The following is a 19,267-nucleotide window of genomic DNA, read 5'->3' on the forward strand; positions in this document are numbered from 1 at the left end:
TCAAATTATTTGGCCGAATAGCATTAAAGTGTAGGGGTTTGGGTGGGGTGTACTAGTTTCGCAAAACTTTATGGCTCACGGTTCTGGAGGCTGGAAGTCCAAGATCAAGGAGGTGGCAGGCCGGCCAGGCGCAGCGGCTCACGCCTATAATCCTAGCACTTTGGGAGGCCAAGGCAGGAGGATCACCTGAGGTCAAGAGTTTGAGATCAGCCTGGCCAACATGGTGAAACCCTGTCTCTACTAAAAATACAAAAAAAAAAAATTAGCCGGGTGTGGTGGCAGGCACCTGTAATTCCAGCTAACCAGGAGGCTGAAGCAGGAGAATTGCTTGAGCTTGGGAAGCGGAGGTTGCAGTGAGCCGAAATCCTGCCACTGCACTCCAGCCTAGGCAACAGAGTGAGACTCTGTCTCAAAAAAAAAAAAAAAAAAGTAAAAAGGAGGTGGCAGGGCTGGTTTATTCTTCCTCAAGAGGGGATCTGCTCAGGCCTCTCTCTCAGGCCTGGTGCTTGGTTGGTATCTTACGCATTCCTTGGTTTGTAGCTGCAGTTCTCTCTGTCTTCACATAGTCTTCCCTCTGTGTGTGTCTGTCTCTGTATCCAAATGCCACCCCCCACCTTTTTTTTATTTTTTTGAGACAGAGTCTCTCTCTGTCACCCAGGCTGGAGTGCAGTGGCGTGATCTCAGCTCACTGCAACCTCCGCCTCCCGGGTTCAAGCGAGTCTCCTGCCTCAGCCTCCCGAGTAGCTGGGACTACAGGCGTGCACCACCACGCCCAGCTAATTTTCGTATTTTTAGTAGAGATGGGGTTTCACCATATTGGTCAGGCTGGTCTTGAACTCCTGACCTCGTGATCCGCCCACATCGGCCTCCCAAAGTGCTGGGATTACAGGTGTGAGCCACCACAACTGGCCCAAACTCCCCCTTTATATGATTACACTGACGATGTTAGATTAGGAGCCTCCCAGATAACGTCATCTTAACTCGCTGGTCTGCAAAGACCCTCTCTCCAAATAAGGTTACAGTCACAGGGACTGGGTAGTTAGGACTCAAACGTCTTTTTTGAGAGACATAATTCAACCCATAAGAGGAGGCATGGCATGGTGATGTCCACTGAAGTGTCCATTTTTATGATAATTAGGAAGCATTTTCCAACTGGACATGGTGGCCCACAACTATAATCCTAGCACTTTAGGAGGCTGAGGTATGAGGATTGCTTGAGGCCAGGAGTTCAAGACCAGCCTGGGCAACATAGCAAGACCTCATCTCTACTAAAAATTTTAAAATAGGCCAGGTGTGGTGGCTCACGCCTGTAATTCCAGCACTTTGGGAGGCCGAGGCAGGTGGATTGCCTGAGGTCAGGAGTTCGAGGCTACAGTGAGCTATGATTGCATCACTACACTCCAGCCTGGGCAGAGTGAGACCCTGTCTCAAAAGTAAAAAATAGCCAGGTGCGGTGGCTCACGCCTGTAATCCCAGCACTGTGGGAGGCTGAGGTGGGAGGATTACTTGAGGTCAGGAGTTTGAGACGAGCCTGGCCAACGTGGTGAAACCCTGTCTCTACTGGAAACACAAAAATCAGCTGGACATGGTGGTGCACACCTGTAGTCCCAGCTACTTGGGAGGCTGAGGCAGGAGAATCGCTTGAACCCGAGAGGCAGAGGTTGCAGTGAGCTGAGATTGCACCACTGCACCCCAGCCTGGGCAACAGAGCAAGACTTTGTCTCAAAAATAAAAAATACAAAAAGGAAGCATTCTCCCTGCCTGCTTCCCTCTCCCACCCAGTGCGTTAAAACATCTGCCCAGTGCTGACTAGAGTTGCCTCTTTGCCTTAGTGCTTAGATGCAGACTGTGGCCAGGAGGGGAGGTTCCTCTATGTACCAATTTTATGAACTTTAGGAAAATTCTCCCTAGATGCAACTAAATGTTTGTCTCTAAGCTTCAGGCTTTCACCTTGCATCTGAGGGTCTGTTTGCACATCACTCTGGAAAAAGAACTGGAGAGACACAGATAAAAGAGAGGTAGAAAAATACCACGAGGCAGCAACTACCCATCCCCAGTTTGAGACTCCAAGGGGCACGGTTGAATTTTATTTTCTGCTATGCCAGTTCACTAATTCAGTCAACAAAATACAGTGAATGGCACAAACAAGGTCCTTGTTCTTGAGGAACAAGTGAACCCATGGAAGTCCCTCAGTTCTCCAACAAACCTCTCTTGGCTTCTGTTCCTGGCAACCAAGTGCACCCTAACAATGACAGTGATTGTTACAGGGGCAAAAAAAAATTAGAAAATCCAGAGAAGGAGAGAACAAAATGGAGATCTCCTGATTTCTCGCTGCTCAGAGTCAAATGCTGTTTACATTAGCTATGTTTTCTTCTAGAAATTTCCACATGAAAACAATTTTTTCTTTTTTACAAATCAGCCTTCCTATATATAAACTGCTCTGTAACCTCTTTTTTCTTCTATTTCTTTTTTTATTTTGTTTTGTTTTTTGAGACGGAGTCTTGCTCCGTCTCCCAGGCTGGAGTGCAATGGCGCGATCTCAGCTCACCGCAACCTCTGCCTCTTGGGTTCAAGCGATTCTCGTGCCTCAGTCTCCTGAGTAGCTGGAATTACAGGCGTGCGCCACCATGCCCAGCTAATTTTTGAATTTTTAGTAGAGACCAGGTTTCATCATATTCACCAGGCTGGTCTTGAACTCCTGACTTCAGGTGATTCTCCTGCCTTGGCCTCCCGAAGTGCTGGGATTACAGGCATCAGCCAGCGCACCTGGCCCCTGCTTTTTTCATCTAATGATAGAAGGACATCATGTCATACATATAGTTAACTTATCTGCACGCAACTGTATATATAGAAAGAGAAACAGAAATTTAATAGTGCAAGTAAGCTGTATAAAAGAGAATGAAGATGCCTTGGATGTTGCCCACATCACCCAGTGTGAAATAATCTCCAAGGTTTATTGTTAGGTAAGAAAGCAAGATATAGAATAGTGTGCATGTATGCTACCATTTGTGTAAAAGGAGGCGGGGACAGAATCTGTATATAAATTTGCTGCACCAAATATTTCCAATTCTCCTCATGGGCACATGGTAGGATTCTATTTCCCTGCCCCCAAAGTTAGCTGTGCCCGTGCGACTTGCCTTGGCCTGTGAAGTGTGGGCAGAAGTACCTTTCCAGGCAGAAGCTTCTGAAAGCCAGCGTGTGGCTCTCCCATGCTCTGTCTTTTCCCTCCTCCATGGGCACTGGCATATTTCAGGTCATAGCTGTTCTGTTGGCCTGAGTCCCAGGCAGAGCAGCCAGGGCCCCAGAGTAAGGATGATGCCAAACAGGGGCTCCACTAGCCACAGATGCACATGTAGCACGAATGAGAAATAAACTCTTTTTTTTTTTTTTTTTTTGAGACGGAGTCTCCCTCTCTCACCCAGGCTGGAGTGCAGTGGCGCGATCTCGGCTCACTGCAAGCTCCGCCTCCCGGGTTCACGCCATTCTCCTGCCTCAGCCTCTCCGAGTAGCTGGGACTACAGGCGCCCGCCACCACGCCCAGCTAATTTTTTGTATTTTTAGTAGAGACAGGGTTTCACCGTGGTCTCAATCTCCTGATCTCGTGATCCGCCCGCCTCGGCCTCCCAAAGTCCTGGGATTACAAGCGAGAGCCGCTGCGCCCGGCCGAGAAATAAACTCTTGTTGCTTTAACAACCAGGGCTTTGGGGCTACTTGTTACTGCAGCCTAGCATAGCCCATTCTGGCTGACAGGGTTGCTTATGGAGAGGGGAACTGGATGGCTGGGGCTTTTTACTTCTAAATCCCCTTTTGCACTTTTGGATTTTTGTATCAGCAAGTGTACTGTCTACTGTTTTGTTTTGTTTTTTAAACAGGGTTTTGCTCTGTTGCAGAGGCTGGAGTGCAGTGGTGCAATCTCAGCTCACTGCAGCCTTGATTCCCCAAGCGATCCTCAGCCTCCTGAGTAGGTGGGATTACAGGCGCCCACCACCACGCCCCCAGCTAATTTTTGTATTTTTAGTAGAGACAGGGTTTCGCCACATTGGCCAGGCTGGTCTCGAACTCCTGACCTCAGATGATCTGCCCACCTCGGCCTCCCAAAGTGCTGGGATTACACGCGTGAGCCACCATGCCTGGCCCTACTTTTTTTTTTTTTAATAGAATTTTTAAATTCCGCAGCAGGAAAATCGCTTGAACTCAGGGAGGAGGTTGCAGTGAGCCAAGATCGCTGAGATAGCCGAGATCGCACCACTGCACTCCAGCCTGGCTGGCAGAGTGAGACTCTGCCTAAAAAATAAATAAATAAAATAACAGAAAAGAAAGAAAAAGAAAAAAGAATTTTAAAAAATATAAATATAGAGATGGGAATCTGGCTATGCTGACCAGGCTAGTCTTGAACTCCTGACCTCGAGTGATCCTCCCACCTCAGCCTCCCACAGCGTAGATTTAAATGCAAATGGTGCAGACTTTGCCTGCCATTCCCCTCACTAAGCATATGCCAAGACACGTGAGAGAGATGGGCGATTGGAGTCTCATTCCTCTCCCTCGGAGAGTGATTAGCTTCCCACTCTGAATCGGAACTCCAGTGCTTCAGTGTATGTATTTTCATTCCTCATGGACGCTGCATGCCAGCCAACGGATTCATTTGTGTTCAACAAGAGAAGAGCAATCTGCTCCACACCCACTGTGTGCGGGGTGGGCAAGTCAAGGATAAGATCTGACATGAGCATTCTGCCTTCAGTGTGTTCGCCTTTGTAACCTAACACTCGCTCAACTGGCAACCCGACTGTGCCAATAAATGCAGCCTCTCAGCAGCTATTCTTAACCCGCATTTGACGGGTGGGCTTGTGAACGTCTCAAATCTATGCCAGATGTTGTGTGCATGCTTTTTCATTTCACTTTTCTTGACTTTATATTTTGAAATTTCAAACGTACAGAACAGTTACAAGAATATGTCAAAGAACTTCTGTGTCATTTTCACCAACTCACCATTTGTTACCATTATATGACATCATTGTATGGTTTTCTTTCCATATAAATATTCATCTTGGCTGGGCACGGTGGCTCATACCTGTAATCCCAACACTTTGAGAGGCCGAGACGGGTGGATTGCTTAAGCTCAGGAGTTTGAGACCAGCCTGGGCAACATGGTGAAACCTCATCTCTACAAAAAAAAAAAAAAAAAAAAAAAAAATATATATATATATATATATATATATATATATATACACAAAAAAAAAAAAAAATTAGCAGGGCATGTTGGCATGCACCTGTAGTTCCAGCTACTCATGAGGCTGAGGTGGGAGGATCGCTTGAGCCCAGGAGGTAGAGGTTGCAGTCAGCCAAGATCACACCACTGCACTCCAGCCTGGGCCACAAAGCCAGAACCTGTCTCAAAAAAAAAAAAAAAAGCTGGACATGGTGGCTCATGTCTGTAATCCCAGCACTTTGGGAGGCTGAGGCAGGTGGATCACCTGAGATCAGGAGTTTGAGACCAGCCTGGCCAACATAACGAAACCCCATCTCCACTAAAAATACAAAAAATTAGCTGGGCATGGTGTCAGGCGCCTGTAATCCCAGCTCCGCAGTAGGCTGAGGCAGGAGACTCGCTTGAATCCGGGAGGCGGAGGCTGCAGTGAGCCAAGATCGTGCCATTGCACCTCAGCCTGGGCAAGAAGAGCAAAACTCCATTAAAAAAAAAAAAAGAAAAACAAAAAGCCAGGCACAGTGGCTCACGCCTGTAATCCCGGCATTTTGGGAGGCCGAGGCGGGCAGATCATGAGGTCAGGAGATCAAGACCATCCCGGTTAACATGGTGAAACCCCGTCTCTACTAAAAACACAAAAATTAGCCAGGCGTAGGGGTAGGTGCCTGTAATCCCAGCTACTTGGGAGGCTGAGGCAGGAGAATCGCTTGAACCCAGGAGGCGGAAGTTGCAGTGAGCTGAGATCGTGCCATTGCACTCCAGCCTAGGTGACAGAGCAAGACTCCATCTAAAAAAAAAAAAATCGTGGTTTTTTTTTTGGAGATATTTGGGAGTAAGTTGCATCCATCACATCCCTTTACCCCTAGAGGCCACTCTGAAGAACAAGGCTGCTCTCTTACGCATCCACAGCATAATTATCACACTCAAGAATTTAGCATTGACCAAGTCCATGTTTGAGTTGCATCAAGTGTCCTGCTATTGTCCTTCAGAGCAGCTTTCAGTTTGTGACACTCCAGGATTGGGTGTTGCATCCAGCTATCGTGCTTCTTGAGGTGACTTCAGTCTTTTTTTTTTTTTTTTGAGACAGAGTCTCGCTCTGTTGCCCAGGCTGGAGTGCAGTGGCGCAATCTCGGCTCACTGCAAGCTCCACCTCCCGGGTTCACGCCATTCTCCTGCCTCAGCCTCCTGAGTAGCTGGGACTAGAGGTGCCCGCCACCACGCCCGGCTGATTTTTTTGTATTTTTTGTAGAGACGGGGTTTCACCGTGTTAGCCAGGATGATCTTGATCTCCTGACCTAGTGATCCGCCCACCTCAGCCCCCCAAAGTGCTGGGATTACAGGCGTGAGCCACTGTGCCCGGCCAAGGTGGCTTCAGTCTGAAACAGTTACTCAGTCTTTGTCTTTCTTTTCTATTTTTATTTTTTATTATTGCACACAATTCATGCAGAGATTAAGGAGATTTTTTTTTAAGAGAAGGGGTCTCGCTATGTTGCTCAGGCTAGAACTCCTGGGCTCAAGTGATCCTCCTGCCTCAGTCTCCCAAAGTGCTGGGATTACAGGTTGCAGCCACCACGCCCAGCCCAGTCTTTGCCTTTCTTAATGCTGATTTTTTAAAGAATCCAGGTAGGCCATATTATAGAATGTCCCTTGCATTTAGGCGCATCTGATGTTTCCTCATGATTAGATCTGGGTTACATGTGTGAGACAGGAAAACCACAGAAGGGACGCCAGAGTCTCAGCGCTTTGGCTGAAGGAAGCCCATGCTCTCATGCTTCCTGAAGTTCACATGCTCAGAGCTCATATGCTCTGAGTGCACTCCACCAAGGCTGGAGTGCAGTGGCACAAACGAGGCTCACTGCAGCCTTGGCCTTCTGAGCACAAGCAATCCTCTCACCTCAGCCTCCTGAATAGCTGGGATTACAGGTGCACACCAACATGCCCGGCTAATTTTTAAGCTTTTTTTTTTATAGAGATGGGGGTCTTATTGTGTTGCCCAGGCTGGTCTTAAACTCCTGGGCTCAAGCCATCCTCCTGCCTCAGCCTCCCTGGGATTACAGGTGTGAGCCACTGCACCTGGCCAACAACAGAAGTCTATTTCTTCACAGTTCTGGAGGCTGGAAGTCTGAGATCAAGGCGTCAACTACCCAAAGTGCTTGGATTACAGGCATGAGCCACCACACTTAGCCTGATGCTATGGAGTTATCTTTTTTCTCCTCAAACTTTCACATGCTGCTTTGGCCTCCACTGATGATTCTCTTGGCTGAATCAATTATTTTTTTATTTTTTTTTCGAGATGGAGTCTTGCCTTGTCATTCAGGCTGGAGGGCAGTGGTGTGATCTCAGCTCACTGCAACTACCTTGCAGAGTCAAGCGATTCTCCTGCCTCAGCCTCCCGAGTAGCTGGGATTACAGGCATGTGCCACCATGCCCAGCTAATTTTTGTATTTTTAGTAGAGACAGGGTTTCACCATGTTAGTCATGCTGCTCTCAAACTCCTGGCCTCATGATCCGCCCGCCTCGGCCTCCCAAAGTGCTGGGATTACAGGCTTGAGCCACCGCGCCCGGCACTGCAGAGACTCTTAAGTTCTGTGCCTGGGAGGGCAGTTGCCACTGCACCCAGAAGCTCGCACCCCAATTCAGAAGGGGCAGGGCTCCCGCTTGTCCCAGCTCCTGCCTGCTCTGTGGAGCTGGAGGCCCAGATCTGCAGTACCGGGTCTGGTGGCTGCAGCTGCACCCAGGAGGGCAGATCCTGCCTGTTCCTGGCACCGCCCCTCTCACCCCCAAGAGCACAGGGAGGCTCAGATCCACAGCCACAGTTTGGGTGACTGCAGCGACACCTGGGGAGCTCTGCCCCAACTCAGAAGGGGTGGGGCTCCACCGGCTCCGTGAAACGTGCAGCCCCAGCTGCACCTCCCTGCTGCAGCCAGCATGATAGCAGCAGCCCCTGCCATCACTACCAACAGATGTTTGGGTTTTCCCTAGTTTTTACTACTCTAAACAATACTTGAGGAACAACTTTTTGCACACCACTTGGTGCATTTCCTTTTCTTTTTTTTTTTTTTTTTTTTTTTGAGATGGAGTCTTGCTCTGTCACCCAGGCTGGAGTGCAGTGGCGCGATCTTGGCTCACTGCAACCTCCGACTCCCTGGTTCAAGCGATTCTCCTGCCTCAGCCTCCCGAGTAGCTGGGATTACAGGCACTCCCACCACATCCAGCTAATTTTTGTATTTTTAGTAGAGACAGGGTTTCGCCATGTTGTCCAGGCAGGTCTCAATCCCCTGACCTCATAATCTGTCCGCCTTGGCCTCCCAAAGTGCTGAGATTACAGGTGTGAACCACTGCGCCTGGCCATTCCCTTAATTTTCTTTAGGATGAGCTCTCAGGAGGTGAGTGGCAGGTGTATTTTGAAGACTTTTGCTAGACAATGCCAACTACAACTCAGGGCCTGTGCCAAGTCCATGTATGTGAAAACGTCCGTATGCTCCCACCCTCCCCAGCACTGGGCATTCTTCTGTTTAAGCTTGGTGTGCATCACCAGTGTCGGCTGTACAGTCATTACAGGAAATTCCTAGTGCACTCAAGAAGTCTCTGCCTTGTGCTCAGGGATTTGCAAAGCAGGATTGACCTGGGCAATGCATTTAATTACTGCTGTGTCTGTCACTAGAGGGAGCACCCGATCCACTTAAGGGCCTATTTTTGCATTGATAATGGCCTCTCCCACCCAGGAGAGTTCCAAGTTCAGCTCCAGAGGCACAGAGGAAAGTAGTTTTTGTCAATTACCTACCCCAGCGTGTGCAGACACCTCAAGCTGGGAAAGTCACAAGTGTCTGCTCAGAAGTACTCAGGAACTAAGGAGCAGAGAACCTGCTACCAACCACCGACTAGCAGACACAGAAACTCAGGAAAGGATGCTCAACCTCACTGGGAAGAAAGGAGATGCAAATAAAAGACGGGACACTTTGACTTGCCCATGATGCTGAATCTTTTGAAGACTGCTCATATTCAGGCTCGCTCCTGTGAGGGGACTTTGACACTGGCAGTTTCCTCTGCCTGGAATGGCCTTTCTCTGGATTCCCACAAAACTTGCTCTCTTACTTCCTTTAAATTCTTTTTTTTAAACAAAGTCTCGCTCTGTCACCGAGGCTAAAGTGCAGTGGCATGATCTCAGCTCACTACCAATTCCACCTCCGCTTCCTGGGTTCAAGTGATTCTCCTGCCTCAGCCTCCCAAGTAGCTGGGACTACAAGCATGTATCACCACGCCCTGCTGATTTTTGCATTTTTATTAAAGATGAGGTTTCACCATGTTGGCCAGGCTGGTCTTGAACTCCTGACTTCAAGTGATCCGCCCACTTCAGCTCCCCAAAGTGCTGGGATCTGGGTTTACAGGCATGAGCCACTGTGCCCAGCCACTTCCTTTAAATCTTTATTCAGATGTTACCGTCTCAATTAGTTACACCGTATTTAAAACTGTCCCCCTTGGCCAGGCGCAGTGGCTCACACCTGTAATCCCAGAACTCTGGGAGGCCAAGGCAGGTGGATCACGAAGTCAGGAGTTCGAGACCAGCCTGGACAAGATGGTGAAAGCCCATCTCTACTAACCATACAAAAAATTAGCCAGGTGTGGTGGCGTACGCCTGTAATCCCAGCTACTCAGGAGGCTGAGGCAGGAGAATTGCTCGAACCTGGGAGGCAGGGGTTGCAGTGAGCCGAGATCACGCCATTGCACTCCAGCCTGGGCAACAGGGTGAGACTCCGTCTCAGAAAAAGAAAACCGTACCGCCACACCAGGCGTGGTGGCTCACGCCTGTAATCCCAGCACTTTGGGAGGCCGAGGTGGGAGGATCACGAGGTCAGGAGGTCAAGACCAGCTTGGCCAACACAGTAAAACCCCATCTCTACTAAAAATACAGAAATTAGCTGGGCATGGTGGTGTGCACCTGTAGTCCCAGCTACTCGGGAGGCTGAGACAGAAGAATCGCTTGAACCTGGGAAGCAGAGGTTGCAGTGAGCCAAGACGGCGCCACTGCACTCCAGCCTGGGCAATAGAGCAAGACTCCATCAAAAAAAAAAAAAAACCTGTCCCCCTCATAACATTCCTGAACCTCCTTAGCCTACACTAATATTTACAGCAATTAATGTCTTTATTCTATTTTTCAGACAGGGTCTCACTATGTTACCCAGGCTGGAGTGCCATGGCGTGATCATGGCTCACTGCAGCCTCAACCTCCTTGGCTCAAGCAATCCTTCTGCCTCAACCCTTCTAAGTAGCTAGGACTATAGGCATGTGCCACCACTCCTGGCTAATTTTTAATTTTTTTGTAGAGATAGGGTCCCACTATGTTGCCCAGGCTGATCTCAAACTCTTGAGCTCAAGTGATCCTCCCGCCTTAGCCTCCCAAAGTGCTGGGACTGCAGGCATGAGCCACTGTGCATTGCCAATATCTTTTAATACTACCACCTTGACTTACCTATTAGCCCAGGACTTCCCCAGTATGAGCATGCAAAGGCCTGCATCCCGGGCTGCCACTCAGTCCCAGGAAGACTTTTAGTCTCCCTGCTGGAATGGAAGCCCTAGGAGGGCAGGGATTTTGTTTTCTATCTTGTTCTCGGATGTGTCCCAAGCACCCAGAACAGTGCCCAGTGTATATCTGGTGCTAAAGAAATACAGGTTAAAGGAGCAAGTCACATCTTGGGAATCCAAATAAGGAGAACCCTGCCGAGGGCCACTAGGCAGAATGGCAAGCACGCATACTCTTTGATGTTGAAAGTTTCTCTAAGACTTTGTCCTTCAGATATGCTCACGGCTGTACTCAAAGATAAACCGATGAGGGAGGATGCTCATGGCAGTGTCTAGCCATGCACTGGGCTCAGCCTTGATGCCCATCAGTCAGAGAGTATGAAGAAACTACAGTGTGATCTTTGACCTTTTTTGTTGTTTTCTGAGAGTTTTTGTTTTTGTTTCGCAACAGGGTCTTCCTATGTCACCCAGGTTGGAGTGCAGTGGCGTAACACAGCTCATTGCAGCCTCAACCTCCTCAGCTCAAGTGTTTCTCCCACCTCAGCCTCCCGAGGAGCTGGGACTACAGGTATGCACCATCATGCCTGGCTAACTTTTTTTTTTTTTTATTTTTATTTCGGCCGGGTAGGGTGGCTCACGCTTATAATCCCAGCACTTTGGGAGGCCGAGGCAGGCGGACTATCTGAGGTCAGGAGTTTGAGACCAGCCTGGCCAACATGGTGAAACGCTGTCTCTACTAAAAATACAAAAATTAGCTGGGCGTGGTGGCGCACACCTATAATCCCAGTTACTTGGGAGGCTGAGGCAGGAGAATTGCTTGAACCTGGGAGGTAGAGGTTGCAGTGAACCAAGATCACGTCATTGCCCTCCAGCCTGGGCAACAGGATGAGACTCTCTCTCTCAAAAAAAAAATTAATTTCTTATTTTTTTATAGAGACAGGGTTGCCCTATGTTGCCCAGGCTGGTCTTGAACTCTTGGGTTCAAATGTTCTTCTTTCTGAGGCCTCCCAAAGTACTAGGATTACAAGCATGAGCCACTGCACCTGCTCTATAATGCGATTGTATTGAGGGACACTTGCTGTGCAGCAGTTTAATTGAAGGCTACTGATCAATGTGGATGGGAAGCGCTGCGGAAAGAAGTGTGGACGTGGAGGGGAGGAGGGGAAGGAGGGCTAGAGCAGCACCTCCAGCCTTCATTTCCCATGCCTCAGTAACTGTGGATTTCCCTCCAAACACATATTTCTTTTGTAATTTAATACAGATGGACAGAAATGAAGATTAATTTCTGAAGCCAGAATTCAAGCCAAAGGGACAATTTAGGTTTCACTGAACAAAAGTAAATTCTTTTGAGACAGAGTCTCACTCTGCTGCCCAGGCTGGAGTGCAGTGGCACGATCTTGGCTCACTGCAACCTCCGCCTCCCAGACTAAAGCAAGTCTCCTGCTTCAGCCTCCCAAATAGCTAGGATCACAGGCATGCACCACCGTGCCCGGCTGGTTTTTGTATTTTTAGTAGAAATGCAGTTTTACCTTGTTGGCCAGGCTGGTCTTGAACTCCTGATCTCAGGTGATCCACCCGCCTAGGCCTCCCAAAGTGCTGGGATTACAGGCGTGAGCCACCGCGCCTGGCCCTGAACAAAAGTGAGTTCATGGGTTACTAGTACTTAGCAAAGAAAGGGCGCCCCTTCCCCATCCCATCCTCTGACAATTCCTGCCTCCCAAAGGATTTGGAAGGCTGCCAATCACTATACCACCTTCTGATTAGTTCTCACATCTGCTCCCTTCCCTCCACTCCTTCCCCAGACGGCCACCACCCTCGCCAAGCCACAGTCCACTCACTGCTGGATTTTCTGCTTCCAATCTGGACCCTCCAGTCCAGTCTCTACCAGCAGCCCTGAGCTACAGTCCCAATATGAGCACCAAATCCAGTCACTCCTCTGCCCAAAACTCTTCAATAGGCCGGGCGTGGTGGCTCATGCCTGTAATCCCAGCACTTTGGGAGCCCGAGGCAGGCGGATCACAAGGTCAGGAGATCGAGACCATCCTAGCTAACATGGTGAAACCCCATCTCTACTAAAAATACAAAAAATTAGCCGGACGTGGTGGCACACGCCTGTAGTTCCAGCTACTGAGGAGGCTGAGGCAGGATAATGGCGTGAACTTGGGAGGCAGAGCTGGCAGTGAGCCAAGATTGCGCCACTGCACTCTATCCTGGGTGACAGAGTGACACTCCATCTCAAAAAACAAACAAACAAAAAAAAACTCTTCAATAGCTCCCTAGAGCTCACCCACACTCTTCACGGTGGCCTTCTGGAGTCTGCAGAGCCTAGCCCTTCCTGGCCACCTCTTCCAACTTGGAACACTGTCCCTCAGATCTCTCTCTCTCTCTTTCTCCCATCCCTATGACTTTGAGTTTCCCCCATCACAGTAACTTTTTAAATTCTTACCAAAAAAAAAAAAAAGTGCTTAGACCGGGTGCAGTGGCTCATACCTGTAATCCCAGCACTTTGGGAGGCTGAAGCAGATGGATTGCTTGAGGCCAGGAGTTTGAGACCAGCGTGGGCAACAGGGCAAAAACCAATCTCTACAAAAAAACACAAAAATTAGCCTGGTGTGTTGGTGCACCCTTGTAGTCCCAGCTACTCGGGAGGCTGAGGTGCGAGGATTGCTTGAGCCTGGGAGGTGGAGGCTGCAGTGAGATGAGATCATGCCACTGCACTACAGCCTGGATGACAGAGTAAGACCCTGTCTCAAAAAAAAAAAAGATAAAGAAAAAGCTTAATTGAGATGTAATTCACGTATCATAGAATTCACCCATTTAAACTACATAAGTCAATGGTTTTTAGTATATATCCACAAAGTTTTGTGACCATCATTACAATTTTAATTGTTTATATTTCAATAGTTTTGGGGGTACAGGTGGTGTTCAATTACATGGATAAGTTCTTTGGTGGTGATTTCTGACATTCTGCTGCATCCATCACCTGAGCAGTGTACACTGCATCCAGTATGTAGCCTTTTATCCCTCATCCCCTCCCAATCTTACCCTCAAGTCTCCAAAGTCCATTGTATCTTTTTTTTTTTTTTTTTGAGATGGAATCTTGCTCTGTGGCCCAGGCTGGAGTGCAGTGGTGCAATCTCGGCTCACTGCAACCTCCATCTCTCGAGTTAAGGCGATTCTCCTGCCTCAGCCTCCTGAGCAGCTGGGATTACAGGTGCCCATCAACATGTACGGCTAATTTTTGTATTTTTAGTAGAGATGGGGTTTCATCATGTTGGCCAGGCCAGTCTCAAACTCTTGACCACAAGTGATCTGCCTGCCTTGGCCTCCCAAAGTGTTGGGATTACTACAGGCGTGAGCCACAATGGCTGGCCCCATTGTACCATTCTTATGTCTTTCCGTCCTCACAGCTTAGCTCCCACTTATAAGTGAGAACATAGGGTGTTTGGTTTTCCATTCCTGAGTTAATTCACTTAAAATAATGGCCTTCAGGACCGGGCGCAGTGGCTCACGCCTGTAATCCCAGCACTTTGGGAGGCCGAGGTGGGCGAATCACGAGGTCAGGAGTTCAATACCAGCCTGGCGAACATGGTGAAACCCTGTCTCTACTAAAAATGCAAAAAATTAGCTGGACGTGGTGTTGGGCGCCTGTAATCCCAGCTACTCGGGAGGCTGAGGCAGGAGAATCACTTGAACCCAGGAGGCAGAGGTTGCGGTGAGCTGAGATCACACCACTGCACTCCAGCCCCGGTGACAGTGCGAGACTCAGTCTAAAAAAAAAAAAAAGAATAACGGCCATCCAAGTTGCTGCAAATGCCATTATTTCATTCTGTTTTCTGTTTTATGGCTGAGTAGTATTCCATGGTGTATATATACCATATTTTCTTTATCCACTCATTGGGTGATGATGGGCATTTAGGGTGGTTCCGTATTTTTGCAATTGCAAATTGTGCTTCTATAAACATGCATGTGTATGTGTCTTTTGCATATGACTTCTTTTCCTCTGGGTAGATACCCAGTAGTGGGATTGCTGGATCGAATGGTAGATCTACTTTTAGTTCTTTAAGGAATCTCCACACTGGTTTCCATAGTGGTTGCACTAGTTTACATTCCCACCAACAGTGTAAAAGTGTTCCCTTTTTACCACATCGATGCTAACATCTATTATATTTTTCTAATTATGGCCATTCTCGCAGGGGTAAGGTATTATCTCATTGTGGTTTTAATTCGCATTTCCCTGATAATGAGTGATGCTGAGCAGTTTTCATATGTTTGTTGGCTGTTTGTAATATCTTCTTTTGAAAGAATTGTCCATTCATGTCCTTTGCCTACTTTTTCATTCGATCATTTTTTTTCTTGCTGATTTGTTAGAGCTCCTTGTAAATCCTGGACATTAGTCCTTTGTCAGATGTATAGCTTGCAAATATTAAAATAATGGCAAAAATCTCGATTTATTTTGTACCAACTTTAATATAAGGTGAGCAGTGAGGATCCAGTTTCATTTTTCTACATGTGGCTTGCCAGTTTCCCCAGCACCATTTATTGAATAGGGTGTCCTTTCCCCATTTTATGTTTTTGTGTGCTTTGTTGAAGATCAGTTGATTATTGTGGCATGAGGGCAGAGGAAAAACATGGTTAACAGAGAGTATTCCCTACCTACCGCAACATGTAGTTCCTTCTAAAATACCATGTTTTCCTTATTTATTATGTTTCATTTTTGGTTCTGTCTTCCTCAACTACAGTAAGCCCTTTGTCTATCTGTTCTCTGATGCATCCCAAGGGCAAAGATCTTTGTCTATCTGGTCTCTGATAAATCCCAAGCACCCAGATTGGTGCCTGGCACATAGTAGGTGCTCAATACATTTTGGTTGAATGTATAACATCTTCAGTCTGTCAGGCGCCCTGCTAGGAACTAAGGACAAGATCCCTGCTCTGCTGGGGCTAATCTTCTAGTTAGGAAGAGTCAAACACACAAGCAGGCAAATAATTGCAAATCCTGATAGATCACGAAGTTCAAAGAGGATGAAGCAAAGAGGGCATGGGAGGGGAGGAAAGAGGAGAGAAGCTCTTGTGAAGAGGTGACGAGTTAGGGTAAACCTAGGAGATGAGAAGAAGGAGGGGGGAAAAGCACGACCGGCACAGGGAACTGCCTGTCCAACTGTCCTCAGGGTAAAAAGCTTGGCCTATTCCAGGAACAAACAGAAAAAGGCAAGGGAGCCTCAGGAGATGCTGCAAGGGCTTATGGGTTTTGGGGGAGTCTGGGATTTATGCAAAATGTAGTGGGGAGGAGGACTCCTGAGTTTTCAGCTGGCGTGGGGCATGTGGGATTTGTGTAAAGCAGGGAGCAAACTATAGCTCAAGGGCCTACTTTGGCCACTGCCTGTTTTTGGAAACACATCCATTAGTTTTCTTAGGAGCTACGAGGGCAGAGTTTAGTGAGTTGGACCAGAGACCAATGGACCACAGCATCGGAAAACCTTTTTGGAAAAGGTCTGCCTTCCGGTTTTCAGGTGATTATTCAGGGTACAGGTGATCCCTCCCACTCCTTCACCCCAAGCCCAATCTATACCAGTTGCTGTTGACATCATCTCATCACTTCCCCTCATTCCTAATGCCACCAGTCCTGCTTGCAACCACCACCATCCCACCTGAACAAATGTAATCACCTCCTCATTGGCCTCCCTGTTTCTGTTCATAAGTCTGATGGAGTCATTCTCTGCTCAAAGCCACCAATGCCTCCCCATTGCTCAAAAAACAGACATACTTTTCACCATGGCCTAGGAGGCCCACCAGCACCCCCTCACCTCTCCCACCTCAGAGCCCTCTACTTGCTCTGCCTCACTCCAACCCAGCCTCACTGGCCTCCTAATGTTCCCTAAAAGCACCAAGCACAATCTCTTTGACACCTGCTGTTCCCTTTGCTCAAAATGCTTTTCCCATAGACCTTCCGACAGCCCAAATGACCTTTCCCCATACAGATCTTCCCTGCCCAGTCAAGGTAAAATGGCAGCCCCATCCCTCCCTCTCGAACCTCCCCCTCCCATTAATTGTTCCTGTCTTTATCACTTACTGATTGTTCTTCAGTCTTTATCACTTGCTGACAGGATGATATAGACTTACTTGCTATCTGGCTCCCGCACCAGGATGTAAGATCCATGAAAGTTGCGGTTTTGTCCCTTTTATTCTCTGCTGTATCCCATAGCATCCTGCCAGCTATAGTGTAGATGCTGATAAAGAAGAACAAATGTATTGAATGAATGCAGGTATCCAGAGGGGCATCATAATAATTAATAATATCCACTCATCATGGTTGTTACAAGGATTAAATGACATCAAGCCTGTAAAGAAACCAGAACAGGGTCTGGCACACAGCAAATAATACATAATAACCATTAGTATTATCATCATTATTGTTATGGCTTTTGGGTGGATTTTTAAGATCAAGATTAATTTAGCCACTAGCTTTGCCTTGTCCCAGCTGGGGAACCCTGAGCAAGTCACTTTACCTCCTGCTCCTTCAGTTTCCTTGTCTGTTAATTGGGCTGGAATCCTCCACACCCAGCAGGCTAAAATTGAAGATCAGCAAAATGCTGATCGGCAAATGGGATGATGGTGACTCTAAGCAGGATTGGTGGCATAGGGGATGGGGGAAGTGATGAGATTCAGTAGATGACGTCAACAGGAACTGGTATAGATTGGACCTGGGGTGAGGGAGCAGGAAGGGATCACCTGTAGCGACTTCTCCACAAACTAGTTATGATGATGACTTTTTATGCTGTAGCTGTTTTTTCTGTTGTTTTGGGTTTGCTTGTTTTGTACATATTGGTGGGGGTCTCTCACTATGTTGCCCAGGCTCGTCTCCAACTCCTAGGCTCAAATGATCTACCTACCTTGGCCTCCCAAAGTGCTGGGATTATGGGCGTGAGTCACTGTACCCGACCATGTAGGTTTTTTTTGTTTTTTGAGACAGGATCTTGCTCTGTTGCCCAGGCTGGGGTGCAGTGGCGAGATCTCAGCTCACTGCAACCTCCTCATCCCGGCTTTAACCAATTCTCCCATCTCAGCCTCATGAGTAGCTGGGATTACAGGGCTGCATCAACACACCCGGCTAATTTTTGTATTTTTAGTACAGATAGGGTTCACCATGTTGACCAGGCTGGTCTCGAACTCCTGACCTCAGGTGATCCGCCAGCTTCAGCCTCCTAAAGTGCCAGGATTACAGGCCTGAGCTACCACGCCTGGCCTTGGCCATGTAGACTTCTTTCACAACTTCCTTATTCCTTCTTCAGAAGCTGAGGCCCCATGAGGGGAAGCTGGTAGCCAGGGGTCTTTTCAGATACCTGTGGCCAAATTAGGCCCAGATGTTAATGCTCTCATCCACGGCTGAAAAAGGCCTGTGGACGCACAGACTGGCAGAGACACCAAGAGGGCACTGCGACCGCACTGCACAGATAAGCAAAGGAAGGCCAACTTCAGCATTCCCCCTCCTCTCTAAGCACCTCCAAAAGGCCTGCTCAGGGAGCTCTGGCCACCGTTCTCAAGCAATTGCCTGACGTTTTTACTGACACTGAGGGCTGGAGACGGTCCCTTTTCCAGGCAGCTATGTGTCCATTTCCTAGAGAAGGAAACTGAGTCCCAGAGAAGGCGGGTGTGGCTGGAGGCCATGGGTCAGTCATAGGCAGAACCATGCCCTGAATAAACGTCTTGGCACTCTCTGACTTCTTTCCCTGGCATCACAACGGATCTCAGTGCCCATTTGTCACAGAAAGAAACTGAGGCTGGCGTCTTCGATGAAGCCTGGCAGAGGTCGGGGTCACACACGGAGGGCAAGGCTGTCCAAGCCTTCAAGGTCATTCTGACTGATCTTTAAGCCTTAGCAATACAGGACGTGGGTCCAAGAGCATTTCCAGCACAAAATGGCGCCTCATAGAAAAATGTAGCCGGAGTTCCAGCGCCCACCTCCACCACGGCTCAAAGGACGGGGCGCGGGCGGCAGCGCACGCTTCATTTGCATATATAAAAATCAACGGATTTCGTTGGCTGGCAGCGGTTTGATCTGCACGAAACTGGGTGGCCCTGTGACCGGTCTCTGCCAGCCATTGGCCCATGCGAGTCTCGTGACCCACCAGTCACTAAAGCGCATCCCTATTGGCCCGAGCGCCTTCCATCACGCGTTTAAAACCCCGAGTCCCGCCTCTCCTCGCCACGCTCCAGCCCCCAGGAAGACCGTTAGTCGCGTGCGCGACTTCCTCAGCGTCAGGGCGCGCCCGCGCGTATGCCGGGCCGTGGCGGCGTCTCATTCAAACGGTCCAATCAGCGGCCGCGTCTCCTTCCCCGTCCCCCTTCCTCTCTTCTTCCCCTTTTCAGCCCCTCCGTTCTTTGAGAACCCTCCCCGACCCCCGCGGGCCCCCATTGGCCGGCCCGCTACCCAGCCCTCTCCGCCACTTCCCTCGCTGCCGACCATAGTTTGCGGGGAAGGGAGCGAGCGCGTCGAACACCAAGGAACGTGCGCGCTGACGTCACGGTAGAGGCTCGGGGCTGAGG

General features: G+C 48.7%; 1 long non-coding RNA gene across 2 annotated transcripts; it reads right to left on the minus strand.

Annotated features, from left to right (window-relative positions):
- Positions 1-1,943: 1,943 nt before the first annotated feature.
- Positions 1,944-19,058, minus strand: LOC129460114 (uncharacterized). Of its 2 annotated transcripts, none has more exons than XR_010115200.1 (3): positions 17,614-19,058; positions 16,844-16,950; positions 1,944-2,786 (listed from the first exon to the last, which is right to left on the minus strand). It is a non-coding gene; the product is annotated as an uncharacterized lncRNA (long non-coding RNA). The 2 variants fall into 2 exon arrangements; XR_008650163.2 differs by having other exon boundaries at positions 17,453-18,121.
- Between the last annotated feature and the right edge of the window lie 209 nt (positions 19,059-19,267).

Source organism: Symphalangus syndactylus, chromosome 13 (assembly GCF_028878055.3).
Source record: "Symphalangus syndactylus isolate Jambi chromosome 13, NHGRI_mSymSyn1-v2.1_pri, whole genome shotgun sequence".
In the NCBI taxonomy this organism is placed as follows: domain Eukaryota; kingdom Metazoa; phylum Chordata; class Mammalia; order Primates; family Hylobatidae; genus Symphalangus; species Symphalangus syndactylus.